The sequence below is a fragment of the Ochotona princeps genome, chromosome 10 (assembly GCF_030435755.1).
Source record: "Ochotona princeps isolate mOchPri1 chromosome 10, mOchPri1.hap1, whole genome shotgun sequence".
In the NCBI taxonomy this organism is placed as follows: domain Eukaryota; kingdom Metazoa; phylum Chordata; class Mammalia; order Lagomorpha; family Ochotonidae; genus Ochotona; species Ochotona princeps.
This window is the reverse complement of record NC_080841.1, coordinates 13,187,476-13,200,938: the sequence shown is the minus strand read 5'-3', so window position 1 is coordinate 13,200,938 and position 13,463 is coordinate 13,187,476. Positions and strand designations below refer to the sequence as shown.

The 13,463-nt window shown below is 54.9% G+C and overlaps 1 protein-coding gene across 5 annotated transcripts in view; it reads right to left on the bottom strand.

The window, feature by feature from the left end:
- NAV1 (neuron navigator 1) overlaps positions 1 to 13,463 on the bottom strand; it is a 212,590-nt gene that overhangs the window by 117,009 nt on the left and 82,118 nt on the right. The gene's annotated exons all lie outside the window — the stretch shown is intronic.

The following is a 13,463-nucleotide window of genomic DNA, read 5'->3' as shown; positions in this document are numbered from 1 at the left end:
TGTCCTCCCCAGGGCGAGGCCTAAAATAAGAGGGATCGTAGACAAGAGTAGAAGTCAGGAGACCTGGATTGGATGGACATGAGTCTTCTCAAATTTTTGTTTCTCTCTCTAAGACTTAATTATTTGAACAGCAGTCACACAGAAAAGGAGAGACAGAATGCTTTCATTGCTGGTTCACTCCCCAGATGGTCACAATTGCTGGGTCTAGGCAAAACTGAAGCAAGGAGATTGATTCAGGTCTTCCACATGAGTGACATGGGCTCAAGGACTTGGGCTGCCCTAGGCACATTAGCAGGGAGCTGGATCTCAAGTGGAGCAGCTGGGCCTTGAACCGGTGCCCATGCTGGCATTGCAGGTGGCAGTTTAAACCAGCCCCTCACCTTTGTTTCAAGGACCCCTGCATATGCTAAGTCAAGGCATCCAAAACTGGCAGATAAAAGCAGGCGGCACCTGGGCCTCAGAGGGAACACTCAAGACCAGGAGTCAGGCTAGCTCCAGTGACCCTGAACAGGTGCTGTTCCTTCACAGATTTCATCTGCACCACCAGCCAAACACAGCTTTGTTCTTCATGTCTCCGCGCTGCTCATGCAATTTGGGTTAAGGGGCTGTCCCGAGCGGTGCCCACCTCCTTTGGGTGCTGACAGCTGGTTCCTGGCCTTGCCCAGCAGTCTGGCTACAGGGAGAAGGGACTGGCTGTCCTCAGCTGTATTCTTGGCTCTCCTTTTTGAATCTTGTTCAGAGAGACCCTGACAGGCGGCACGTCAGAGGGCAGCTGCCTGCTAGCTCCACATGCCCAGATGGAGCCCACACTCGTGCACTTCCCAGAAACCCCAGCCCTCAGATCTGCAGACCCTCACAATCATGGGGTGGCAGGCAGGAGAGTGGGAGAAGACTGGACCCACTGGCTCCTCCTCCTCTAAGCCAGAGACAGCGGACAGCCTCAGGGCAGCAAGGAGCCAAGGACATCTGTTTCCCTGGAGAAGGGCCCAGAGGGAGTGGTCTTCAGTTCCCAGGTCTCCAGGAGCCTGAAGGTGAGCTCTTCAAGCCTGACCTCAGTCCTTCTTGCCACCATCCCCTTCTCCTGATCTCTCCACAGTGGAGACCGTTTTACCCTCCCCGCACCCCCACCCCATCTGCCTCCTATACACAGAGCTGCTGCAGATAATGTAGGATTTTTTTTTTTTTTTTTTTGCTAAGGAAGGAGGCAAGACACAAGTGGGAATGGGGACACATTCCCTTTCCAATCCTGCCTGGCTCAGGCTGCTTCTAGTGTCAGTTTGCATTCCCTGAGCATATGGGAGCCAAGAAGTATGGGGGAGATAAGAGATGGAGAGATGGGTGCTGACCTTCACAGGCCTCTGCGTCTGAGGGACCAGTCCAGCCAAGAATGGAAGGACCAGAAGGCTGGACCACCCAGGGACGCAGGGTCCTGGAGTCCATGACCCAGCCCTGCCACCTGTTTGCTCTGACCCCAATCCCAACCCAATAGGATTCCTAAGTGCCAGAGCAGACAGACAAAAAGGTTTGCTGCTATTTTTATTTCCACGTTATCACGGACAACTGAGAGACAATGTACCTGCAGCCAGGCTGGAGGAAGCGGGAGGCAGAGGAAATCCCAGGCTCTGCCCAAGCAAGCTCCAGCTGTGGCACTGCCACAGAGGAGTCAGGGCCATTCTGATCACCCATTTCTCAGCTCAAGGTGGAGCCAGGTGACTCGGTTGCTTCACCATTTGTTCACCTGTGGCTTCTACCCTTGGTCTTTGCAAGAGATGTGCAGACAAGCAGAAGGCTTTTCAAAGCTTCTGCATTAAATGTGGCAGTACAGGTGGCAAGTGGGGACAGAGTTGAAGAGTGGGCCCCGGCCCCACTTCTGTGGATGCTAGCTGCTGAACTCCTTACTACAAGCTCTAGAAGCTGATGGTGTTGAGGGCCCAGCAACAGCAGAATGCACCCAGGCAACTCTGCAGAGCTGGCAGGGAGTGAAGAAGACTATGCTGAGCTGCAGGAGTGGCTGAGCCCTCCTGCCTCAACTACCCAAGGGAGCCTGCAGGGACGCCTCGCCTAGCCAGCCTAGGAAAAAAGAGGGGAGAACTGCAGTGAACTTGAGAGACAAGAAGCTGGGGAAGGAAGAGACGTGGGTGGGAGCATGCTGGCACTTCTTAATCAAATGCAAGCCCACTGCAGACGGTATGCAAAATGACAGCACTCATTTCTGTGTCTGCAGGTCGGGCAGCATTCAGCAGGGGAAACGATCCTGTGAGGGGGTGCAGTTAGGGTGCTTCCGGCGAACAAGCATGGCTCACACAGGCAGGATCTGACAACTGGGTCCCCGAGTGGCCTTGGACAGGATGAGACAGCGAAATGCAGGCAGGGTCCGAGGACAAGGAAACAAGGTAAGGGGGCATTCTGGAGATGGTGGCCTGGCAGCAGGGGTGGGGTGAAGGAAGTGGGGGATGCAGGCACAGGGCCAGGATAAGGGCAGCTGAGACCCCAGAGGAAGGATCCAGGGAAACACAGGTCTTGAAGGACTGATGTGGCTCCCTGGGGAGCCTTCCCCATCAGGACAGGGAGCTCCTGAGGGTCACCTCACATTCGGGGCTCCCTGAGGGCAGGGGCCAAGACTTCTTCCTCTACAACCCGTACAGTGAGCACAGACAGCTTGCAAGGGACCTGCACAAAGCTCTCACAACCGGATGCTCTCGGTGGTGGGGGTGGTGTTAGGCTCTATACCCTCAACCCTCAGTGCATCACACATGTCATCTCATCTCTTCTTCCCAGCAAGCCCTTCAAACAGATGCCATGTGATCCAGGACCTCAAGGGTATTCATGTAGGGGCTGACCCTATGGTGCAGTAAGCTAAGGTGATGTGATCCCAGCATCCCACGTCAGTGCCAGTTCCAGTATTGGCGATTCCATTTCCAGTCCAGCTCCCTGCTACTTTGGGAAAGTAGTGTTAGATAGCCCAAGTACTTGAGTTCCTGCCACCCATGTGGGAGACTCTGCTGGGGTTCCTGGCTCCTAGTTCAACCCTGTCCAGCCCTTGTCCAGTTGCTGTGGTCATTTCGAAAAGGAAGCAATGGACAGATCTCTCTGTCTCCCATTCTCTCTGTAACTCAAATAAATAACTTTTTTTTTTCTAAAATGTGCTAGCTAGTGTAGAGCCAGGCTGGACATCAGATCTGCCTGATCCCATGGGTTAGGATGTACTTGGCCACTATTCCCTGAGTCCATCCTCCTGGCATGCAAGGGCATGCAGGCAACAACCCGGGCTGACAGAGTTGCTGCCAACAGCTTGTGCTGAGGAGCTGAGAACTTGACCACTGTGGTGCAGAGACACAATTTCAGCGGGAAATTCAACCCCATACAGAGTGTGGGAAAATGGCAGGAATCCACCTGCTGCCCAGGCCCAGGCTGGCCTCCTCTGGCTCAGAAGCAATGCTGGATCATTTGTGGCAAATCTCTTCCCTTCCAAGGGTGACTGGACGCTCCACTCCCTCAGGCAAGGCTGGGGCCCTTCAAAACCCAGCATCCTGGCCCCACACTTATGGGAAATAATGGTCAATACCAAGTCCAAGCACCTGTTCCCTCATGAGAGAAGAGAGGAGCCTGGTATTCTGGCATCATTCCTGCACAGATGTCCTTCCAGCTGTGTTCTGACAGGGCCACCATGAAGGATTTCATGCCTCAGCCAGGAGAGGAACCTTCTCGGAAGACCACCAGTAGGGTCCTGACCAGTGGAGGGGTGGGGGACAGAGCAGATAGCTTCAAGGGACCTGAGACAGAGGGGCACAGGGTGAAAGGCATGGACAAGGCCTTCCCCAGACAGCAGCTCATCCAGAAATGAGCACGTTGTTAACTTCCACTCCCATCTCAGAATGGCGAGTGAACTTGAACCAAAGGCTCTGGTCGCCTGACAATCTTCACTACACCTTATGGTCTGTCCACTTTTCACATTGTCACTGCTATTGTTTCTTTAAGACATGACATTTAAACCCTTGAACAAAGCCAACTTCTCTCTCTGGGATAGGGGCAATCACAGGCCACTCACCCCCATTCTCCCCTGTGTGAATTGGCTGATTTCTCAGGCAGAAGAGGCATGAAGTTGTGGGCAGCCATGCCATGCCACATGGCCTGGGTGGGCAGAGGGCAGCCTGCAGCAGAAAGAGGAGAGCACAGGTCGGTAAACACACAATAAATTGAGTTCCCTTTGCCTTGGAAACTGGCTGAGCCAGGCACTCCAGTCCTGTGCAACTGCCCTGTGTCCTGTCAGGTGCCCTTTGGTGACAGCTGGCTCCAGTGGGCTTCTCTATGCACAATCAAGAGATAGAGCTCCAACGTTCAAGCTGACAGGGCCAACAACTGCAGCCAATGTAGGAATGAAACCCACTGGGATTACTGGTTGCCAACTGCATAGGGTTGTGTGGGACCATTGTGGTTAGCTGAGGAAGGACACAGCTTCTGCCAGCCAGCAAGGGAGATAAGACAAGACAAACCACATCAGCCACCTGTGGTGTGCCAGACATTCTGTTCATGCTGTCCTGTTGAACTTTCATAACCACCTCCAGGTCTGGGGGGTTAGCCCTAGTGCACAGGTGAGGAATGGGTTCAGAGAGGGCCATCCAGACTGTTAAGCACCAGAACTGACCCACGCCCACATATGTTCCACTCTTCCTGTTGCTCTAAGTGGTCACGGCACACAATATGCTTAAATGTCTGTGACCCAACAGCCCAGAGCACATAAATTTGTACCAGCAACAGCAGTGCCTGGCACACACAGAGCACACAACAAATGACAGACATGGTCACCCTGGGATTAATTCCCCCAGCGTAGCACTTGGGTAATCTAATCTAGAAAGCAAGGGCTCCTAGCCCAGGGAAGCTGGGGCCAGGGAAGGTAACAGGGCAATGGCGCCCTGAGATGCAGTCAGGGCAGACGTCAACAGCTCTGACAGCTGGGAGTGTAATCCCTGTCTAGGCGACAGGGAGACTGAGCCTCAGGGAGCTAGGTGGCTTATTCAAGTCCCATAGCAAGTGACACATCAGGAATCACAATCAGCAGGAACTAAGGAACAGATCTATCCAGACCCCTGGCTCTCTGATCATTCCTGTCCTTCTCCCTCCCCTCCTGGCCACCTCGGCCTCTCTCTTCGTGTCTGCCCAAGAGTCTTGCTGCAGCACCATCCAGTACTAGCCACAAAGGTGGACCATAATTGCTCAGACAGTGAGAGCCATGTGAGGCAGAGTGTCCAGCAAACAGTAGGATGGAACCAGATCCACAGACCTGGTCTCAGAACTTCCTCAGTATGGGTTGGGCCCAAAGTTCTAGAATACCAAAGAAGCGAGAAGGCATGGGGTGACAACTTGTGCAAGAGCAGTAGGGTATGATTGCTAAAAGCATGAGCCCCACTCAAGACTTGGAGGGATCTACCATGAACTTGGCAGTTGCCTCTGCATCTACAACCTCCTTATGGTCAAGTCCTACGTCGCAGAGGGCTTACCAAACAGGAGGGTCACTGTGGTTTTTAAATGTGTGAGACACACACTCCTTACTCCAGGCAAGTACTTCTCTGAGCCTCAAGTGCCACCCTGACGACGGGGTCCTTCTTTTGGACCTGCCACAATCCAGTAACCACAGCCGTTACATCCTCCAGCTTAGCTACCTCTGAAGGTTAATAAGCATTTTCCATAAAACTTTGAACAACATTCCATGGTGAGGATGCGATGGGTTTATACAAACACAGCTGGCAGCGGACATCCAGGCAAATGGCAAAACCAAGCCCTGTAAAGGCAGAATTCCACGGTCACCCCAGGGCACAACTGGGACCGCTTGGTGGCATCCCAAAGGAGTAGAGGAAGATGAAAAGTTGGGTATAAGGTAAGGGGCACCTGCTCCCGCTGTGGTCCCTCCTCCCCAGGCCAGCCTGCTTCCTTTGTTCTCAAGGATCAGCTGCTCTGAGGGCTCCAATGCAGCGAGTCCTCTTCCACTGCTCCAACTTCACTGAAACGGCTGGATGACTGGGACACCTCACCCCTTTACATTCTGATTTTTTTAAAATAGCTGCTCAACTTCCAGCTCCTTCAGAGAGGCCTCCTAGGTTGAACAAATAAGACATGAACCCCACCCTACTGATGCTGACCCAGAGATGCTGGTGGAGTACTCTGGAGAACTCCACAGTTGAGTCCCAAAGGGGCTTGCTGTGAGGTGCAGTGGGTCACAGTCTGGCTGTGATGAGGCACTCCCAAGAGTCCCAACACTTGAGCAGAGCATATCACTGCACCTCGGGCAGAGGGTCACAGGCTTCCTCAGGCAGTAGGGCCCATGGCAGAGCCCTGGGCATGCAGGCATCCTCTCACTGGGCCGTCCCAGTGTAGATGCCACTGGGGCAGCCTTGAGCTGGTAGAAGGTGGTGGTTAGCAACCTCTCCCAGTACCTGGAGACATAGAACTCCCTCTGTTGGGGACCCCTCAGGGGCAAACCCTGGTTGTACTTCCCCACCCTAATGTCTACCAGGGGCATTGCAGCCCCTAGTCATGTACCACTTCAACCCATGTGCCAAAGCTCCTATCCCCCTTCAATGCCTCTCCCAGCCTGGACCCAAGCTCTCCCAATGTGCCCTTGAGCCCCATATTTAACCTTTTTTTCCCTTTTCCAGCCCTCCATCCTCTGAAACCACATCACTTTTAGGGAGCAACCACTTTCACCTTCAGACAGCCCCACCCTGTGTGGTGGCAGTGGCACTCCCTTGTGCCATTTCACCCATTTAGCCCAGGATGAACTGGGATTTTTCTTATATGTCTCATTGAGCTTGTCAGAAACTAGCAGGTCTGGTGCTCACAGTGTCCCTCTGAGGAACACAGCGCTGTCCACTCTGCCTGCCTGCCCAGCTGCTCCCAAATGACACAGAACTCGAGTCAGGGTTTGGGGCATCTTGAGGCTCCTGAAAGCAGTGCACCAGAGGGTCAAGTGCAAACCCTGGCTCTGCTGTCCATTGGGGTTACTGGATTTCAGTGGCCCATCTGTATTTCAGTTCCTCACTTTCCCCATTTGTGACTCCAGGATTATAGAACTATGGTGAGTCGTGACTTCTGCACATGGCACGAGGAATGCCTGCCTCTTGTATGCTGGGTGACTGGCAAACATGGTCTGTCATTTGTGGGTCAGTGGTCATACATTAGGCTTCTAAACCTGCCCGACTTTTGCACACACACACACACGCACCTTCAGTACATGTCTGTGTGCAAGAGGCTGATGAATATTCAAGTTGTGTGGGCACTGACCCACACGAATGCATACCTGTGTCACACCCTGCCACCAACCTCACCACCCTCTAGGAATCTATGTTATGGGTCATGAACCCCATTAATCCAAGACTTGGCATCACTTCCATCTGCCTTGTTGTCAGCATTCATCATCTTTTTACTCAGGCCAAGATCACAGTTTATAAGTCTGACCTTCTGTGAAAGCCAGGAACTGATGATGTGCAACTCTGTAACTCAGATATCACCCAAGTGGAGATGCTCCAGGACTAGGACTGCAAGGGGACCAATTCTGGGTCCCTGTGCAGCACAGCCAGACCCAGTCTGCCTTGGCTCTGGTGTCCTTGTCCTTCACTCACAGCATCCCAAGAAGCCAGAGCCATGGCTGCAACCAGGAGAGTTTGTGGGGACAACCATCCATTGCCATGACCCCAAAGTATATCACTGAGATGCCTAAAATAGACTCCATGAGGGCTAGAGTACTGGCTGCCTTGCTGAGGTCTGGTTGGAGCCCAGCTGGAGAAGGTTGTGTGTCATATACGTGCTGTGCAACAGCATGGCAGCAACAGCCTGGGGCTTGCTAGGGCCTAAGTTCTGGCAAGGTGAACCTGCAACCACAGACAGGCTATGGTCCGTGCCTGCCCAGCCCCACCTCAGCACTAGCATGGGCTTCAGGCCCCAGGGATTCATGTTAGGGCCTCAATCTCCCCCAACAGTGGGAGCTTCCCATCTCTGCCAACTGCATCACCCATGCCAGAAGGAACAATGGCACTGATACAAGATGAAAGCCCTGGGGCCTGTGTGGTGGCAAAGCAGGCTAATTATCCACCCTGTGGATGAGCACATGGGCACCAGTTTGCATCTAGTTCCCTGCTTAAGGCCTGGGAAAGCAGCAAAGGATGGCCCAAGTCCCTGGGAACCTGCATCCATGTGGGAGTCTGAAATTGGCTCCTGGCTTCAGATCATTTCAGCTCTGGCCTTTGCAGCCATTTTCGGAATGGACCAATGGATGGAAGACTTCTCTTTATCTCTCCTTCTCTCTAAAACCTGCCTTTCAAATGGGGGGAAAAAGATGAAAATAAGGCCTACAGTATAGTCTCACAGGCTATGTTTCCACCTATGACACCAGCATCCCCTATGGGTGGTCACTGGAGTCCTGGCTGCTCCACTTGTGATCCAGCTTCCTGCTAACGCACCTTGAAAAAGCATCAGAGGATGGCACAAGTGCTTGGGTCTCTGCATCCATACAGGAGACCTAGAAAAAGCTCGGGGCTCCTGGCCAAACAGCTGGGCCTTTGCAGCTATTTGGAGAGTAGCAGTAGCCTAGTAGCTGAAGTCCTTGCCTTGCATGTGCCAGGATCCCACATAGCCACCAGTTCATGTTCTAGCAGTCCTGCTTCCAATTCAGCTCCCTACTTGTGGCCTGGGAAATCAGTTGAGGATGACTCAGGGCCTTGGGACCCTGTGCGCACCACGTGGAAGACCTGGAAGAGGCTCCTGGCTTCGAATGGGCTCAACTCCAGCCACTGTGGTCAGTTTAGGAGTGAATCAGCAGACAGAAGATCTTCCTCTCTGTCTCTTCCCCTCTGTATATGACATTCCAATAAGTAAATAAGTAAATCTTAAAAGAGAGAGAGTAAATCAGTGGATGGAAAATTTCTCCTTTATCTGTGTAACTCAGACTTTCAAATAAAAGTCTAAAATGATGAAAGCCCCTGGCTCACCCTACTCAACATAGGTGCACACTGCTGTGTACAACCTGGACAACAGGCCAGGCACATCCTTGACACAGCTCTTCCTCCAGAGTTGGAAATAGTCCCTGGGGTTTATTTCTGCACCCCAGTCTCTGCTGGCCAGACAGGAGTGTGTTTTTGTGTTCGCAGAATCCAGGAGGCCGTCTCCAGAGCAGAGGGAGGTGTGGGGGGAAATGTGGGAGGTGGTGCCTGCCTCAAGGACCAGCCCTTCCTGTGCGTGTGAGAAAGACACATGGCTGAGGCCCTGGGGACATCAAACACATCACAGTAATCCAAACAGGGTGTGTGGGGGGGAGGTCAGCCAGCACAAATGAGAACCATGTGGTGTCCATTTCCCCCTGCATGCTGGCTAGCGCCAGACCTCCACGAGAGACAGGAGGCTGCCGCCAGGAGAAAACACAGCCAGGTGCTGGAGAACCCCCTGCAGGGAGTCACTCCAGGAGGCAGGAGGGATCAGGCTAAATAGGTCAAAATTTCATCCCCACCCTGAGCCTCCTCCCATTAGGTCATATTCCAGAAGATAACAAGGGGAAAAATAAAAGGAGGTGGCAAGGAAGGAAAGATAACAGGACTAGGTACAGAGAGCGGTTGAAATCAAGTGAAAAGCAGGCCAGCCAGATCCGTACAGATCCAGATGGCAAACCTGCACCGACAGACGCCAATCCCCAGCACAAAGAGTCTTGGCTCAACAGGAGAAAAAAAATCTTTCCAATAGTAAGAGCTTTCCAAGAAATTTCAGGTAGTGAGCCCTCTGCTACCAGGAATGTATAAACACAACAGCCACCCAGTTGGGACACTGCAGAGCGATTTACTGTAGCTTTATGGGGGTGGGAGGGGTGGCTCAACTACACAACTCCCATTCCAAGGCCTTGCAAGACCTGGGAAGGCTGCAGGAGGTGGTGTACTTTGCAGAAAACAGAACCTCCGCCCCACCCCCCAGGTTGGACTGGGGACACTGCAGAGGTGGCTCAGCAACAGAGTGTTGGGCTACAGACTCTGCTCACCCATTCGCCAAAGGACCGGCTTTCCTTGTGCTCCACACAGCAACCTGCACTTTGGACCCCAGGGTCAGGGCTGCGAGCAGCATGTGTGTACAGAAAGGCAGGATGAAGGAGAAGGGCAGGTCAGAAGGTGGTGAGGGATTGTAAGGGCAGAAGCAGCCTGGACAGGGAGGGGTGTGGAGAGTACGAACAAATGGGAAGTGCCAGGAAACCCCTAGCATCCTGCTCCAGCCTGCAGCAGGGGCCACCAGTGATGGTAAAAGTCACCTCCCTAGGCCAGTGCATGCTTTGGGGGAACCCCAGACTCTCTGGGGCTGCTATGGTGCTGCTCGAGGGACCATCTGCCCCACCCCTGCATTCCTCTCAGCAGCACAGCCTGGTCTACAGCCATCTCAGGGGTGGGGTCCCAAGGAGGGGAGTAGGAGCTGGCCATGACCACATTAAGCCTTGGAAGAAAACATTCCAACAGTGTGCTGGGCACTGACCTCAGGAACCCGAGTAGCCTCCCAACCCTAAGGGAAGGGCAGAAGTGGTCTCTGTCCTCACTCCACTGCTAGGTCTTGGGGAATCCCTGGAAGGCAGGGGGATGCCCTGGATCTGCAGTCCAGACACTGGTGCTGGATGAGCTTACACATGGCACTCATCTCCTCTCCCGCCCATGGATAAAAAGGCACCGGTGGTGCCATCTCCTTGTGCCCTAGTCCGCATCCTCCCAGAGCACCTGCTCTGCAGCCCCTCCCACAGCAGCTTCCTGCTTGCCCTCCTCCTTTCTGTGCTGCCAGTGCTGCAGTCGTCATGGCAACCACTCACGTGGGTCCAGATACCTTAAGGAGGCGGGGCTATGGACTCCAGCTCCTGGGTTCTTCCTCACCCTGACCTCAAGGAACAATCTGTGGGGGGGGGAAACTGACCATCCTGGGTGAGCTGGAGGGGTCAGCAGACCCACTTCAAGTGCCATCCCCAAGCTCAGGGTCAATGCGGTGGGAGAGTGTGTGTGGTCTGGGATGTGGCTTCTCATTGCTGTCTTTGGGTCACCTGGGACATATCCAAGGTTTAATTGCCTTAATAAGTACTCACTCCCCCTCCCCATCCCTGCAGGGTAAGAACAAGCTGCGCCAGGGCCTCCTCCATTCATAAAGAGGAAAAGAGCCACAGGGCAGTTCACAAAGATGCAGACTACAGGCCACACCTGCCCCTTGCAGGCCCAGCACTGCCCTCATAGCCTCCCTCTGATGGGGGCTCCGGCCAGGACATCCTGGGACTAGCCTGCTTCCCTGCATCCTATCCCAGTCTTCCAGGTTTCTAGAGCTCCCCTGTGGGGCCCTCATTACTCAAGGTTATGGAAGGGACAGGGAGCCTGGCCAGCCCATCTGGCCCCCAGCTGCTTTCTGAGAAGAGGGTGACAGGTCTTCCCCTCTTCCCTCTCTTTTGCAGGCAGGTTCCTGTTTGGGCCTGGGCTCCCCACCCTCAAACCCTTGTAATGTAGGTCTTGGCAACTCCCCTGGCCTGAAACGGTACCAAGCAGTATGTGTAGGCCCACAGCAAGCCCACAGACAGGAACAAATGCCCAGCTCCCATGCTGTGACAGCAAACTAGCCACCCCTTCCCCGCCACCACATTGCTGTCTCCTGAGGGCCTGTTCATACCCCTGCCCTCCTCAGCCTGCACCTTCCTCACTGGCCGGGAGGTGACCAGCTCCCCTGAAACCACCTGGATGCCAAGCACTGCCCTCCCAAGGCCTGGCCCTACCTCCTTCCCACCTCCTGCCTTGGGTCCTCTCTGCTGCAGACAGCTCAGCACATCTGGCAGACTGTCCGCCTTCTCCTCCCACCAGCGAGCAGTCTCAGTCCTTTGGAGGGGACATGGGGACAGCTCTGCCAGCCTGTGTCCAGCAGACACATCTGTCAGGCCCTTTACCTACTGACTTGGCCTTCCCCATTAGGTCTCCTAGGAAGAGCTGTGACTTCTGTCACCAACTAACAAAGGACTTCAGGTCCTTGGTAACCTTTCTGTTTTTATGAGAGAAAGAACACTCCCAAGCACAGGTTCACTCCCCAGATGTTTGCAAAAACCAGGGCCAGGCCAGGCTGAAGCCAGAGCCAGGAACTCAACCCACAAGGGTGGCAGGAACCCGAACACTTGAGCTGTTACCTGCTAAAGAAAAGGCTCCACCTCCTTCCACCGGGGCTGGGTGGCACTGGTCCAAGTGTGCTCTGCCAGTGACTACTGCTGGGCAGGTAACAGGACTAGCACTCTGCCTTTCCCCTGCCCCCTCCCAGCCAGCTGCAGGCTACTGGTCAGGGTTTCTGTGGTGAACACCTCTTGTGCAGCACCTCCTAGGGGCCCCAAGGCCAGGGGCAGCTGCATCACCCCAAAGAGGGGCAGCCCTGATCTTAAAGACCCACTGCTGCCCTCCCCATTCCCCTTCCGCCCTAAGCCTGGTCCCTGGTCCCAAATCCACCATCACCTCCCCAGTCCCTCTCTTATGGTCATTTCCTTTCCGCTACAGTCTTCCTTCATGTCTGGCATAATTTATTCCCTGCCCTCCCCCACCCCCTTGCTGCCTGTCTCACCCCATTAGCCTGAAGCCCAGCAGCGGGTCTCTAGGAGTGGGACGGCCCTAGGCCAGTCTCAGAGCTCACTGCCCCACCCCCACTTGCCCAACCGGGCTCTGGCTCTCAGGCTGTGGGATAAGCCGGGCGCCAGGCTCCCTAACTGCCATTCTTACGCGCTCCTCCAGGTCCAGTCACAGAGGTCTGACTCCTGCCTCTGGCTCAGGGGGCCCTCGTTCCCGCCCACCCTGGAAAGGCTGCGGCAGGCCGCGCCAACCTCTTCCATTCAGTTTCGCCTTCCCAAAGCGGCAGGGTCAGTTCTCACGGCTGTGCCCACCCGCCCAGCTGCTGGAGCCCGCAGTCCCGCTCCGCCCCGCCCCTTCACACGCGCGCCGACACGCCCCTCCCCAGCTTGCCTGGTACCGGCAAGGCTAGGGTTCCAGGGCGCCGGCGCCAGAGGACAGTACAACCCTGCCCAGGCCAGCCTAGCCGCTGCAACAAGTCCATGCAGCTGTGGGCTCGCTACCGTGCTGCCGCGGCCCAGCTCAGCCCAGCGGCTGGGGGGTGATGGGGGTACATTTTGGGTCCAGGCCTCTCCGAAGCTGAGGCTCTCGGCGGAAAGTCAGCCCGCTCCCGGCTTACTGCACGCACTCGTCAGGCCTGGAGAACAATGGAGCGGCTCTCTCGGCGCTTCCTCCACCTCAGCAAGCTTTGTCCCTCCCTTCCCGCCTGCTCACTTCCAACAGCCAAGGGGCAAAGGTTTCCTGGCTCAGACCTCGCCACATGCCCTAAAAATCCTAGGGGAAGAGGAGGTAAGGTGCTGAGGTGGAGGAGGACGCACATCCAGATGCGCGCGACTGGCCGCCCGCCCGCCTCGGGCCCCAGGCGCGGCTCCTCCG